This window comes from Chiloscyllium punctatum, chromosome 34, assembly GCF_047496795.1.
Source record: "Chiloscyllium punctatum isolate Juve2018m chromosome 34, sChiPun1.3, whole genome shotgun sequence".
NCBI lineage: Eukaryota > Metazoa > Chordata > Chondrichthyes > Orectolobiformes > Hemiscylliidae > Chiloscyllium > Chiloscyllium punctatum.
The window spans coordinates 62,549,762-62,551,224 of record NC_092772.1 but is presented as its reverse complement, the minus strand read 5'-3'; positions in this window follow the sequence as shown (position 1 = coordinate 62,551,224).

Genomic DNA, 1,463 nt, shown 5'->3' with positions numbered 1-1,463 from the left:
CGGTTCGACCACCTCAGTTGAGACGCACGCTGGGAGTTGTAGTCCGCTTCTGTCGCCGTCCAGTGTTAGCGGTCCAGTAGCGAACTACATCCCCCGTCTGTCTGTGCGCGCGGCCATCTTGGAAGGCGACTGCATGTGCGGCCCGCCGGGAGTTGTAGTCCGGTCTTGCACGACATCCAATGTTCATTGACCAGTTAGGGACTACATCCCCCGTCTACCCTGGCGTGCCCCCTCCCCGCAAAACATCCGTGAGGAGAAGCCAGACGCCATCTTGGACGGTGCGGATTCAGGAGCTGGAGTCCAGCTTCGTTCGACTCCCAGTCGTATCTCTGCCGTGGCGACCTGCATTAACCTTTGGAAGGTAGTTGGTTGGTGTGGGAGAGTGCGAATTGGCCCGCCGGGAATCGTAGTTCGCCTTTGACCGTCACTGTTACCTGTGCCGTAGAGAACTACACAACCCGTCAGGCCTTGCGTGCGCCCTTTCGAACCCTTCTCCTTTCAACCGAACGCCATCTTGGAATTGGTCATGGAGAGGGTGGGGCGAGCGGCATGCTGGGAATTGTAGTCCGTCCGTCGTTCTGACGGCACAATGCTTAATGCGTAGCGAACTACATTCCCCGCCGGGCCTTGCGCGCGGATGCGTCCCCGCGGACGCCATCTTTGTTGGTGTCGGGCAGGCTGACGCGAAGCCCGCCGGGAGCTGTAGTCCCCCGCCGGCTTGTCCATACTGTCATCCGTGCCACTGCGAACTACATTATCCGTCAGCCCTTACGCGCCCCTCTGCCTTCCCGCGATGACCTGACGTCGGCCTCGGTTGCCGACTGTAATAGGGGCGGGAACATGCCCCGCCGTGCGTTACGGTTCATCCGTGACTGTTGTAACACTGCCGCTTCGAAATACATCCCCGGTAGGCCGTTGCGCGCGTCTTCTCCGAACCCATCTCCGTTGATTGGAAGCGTTGAAAAGGGAAGAGGGCGCGAAAGGCCCGCCGGGAGTTGTAGTCCTTCCCTAACCGACGTGCAATGTTACGCGCGCCGTTTGGAACTACATCCCCGGCCGGCCTCGCGCCGCCGAGCCGGACGCCATCTTGGAGGGGGGCGCGAACGGCCGGCCGGGATTTGTAGTCCTCCCCTCACTGACCTCCAGCCTTAGCCGCGCCGCTTCGAACTACATCTCCTCCCGGCCGGACGCCATCTTGGACGGGCGCGTCGAGTGGCAGAAGCGGGCGCGAACGAACGAACGGCCGGCCGGGAGTTGTAGTCCGCCCGCCTGAACTACATCCCCCGCCAGCCTTTGCGGGCGCCATCTTAGCCGTGAGTCTCAAATGGCAGGGGGGGAGCGCGAGCGGCCCGCAGGGACTTGTAGTCCTCTCCCCCCATCTCTCCCGTTGTCCCCGACGGGTAGAAGACTACAACTCCCGACCCTCTCGGTGGTTGGTAGGGGGGAAGCCATCTTGCGGCGCG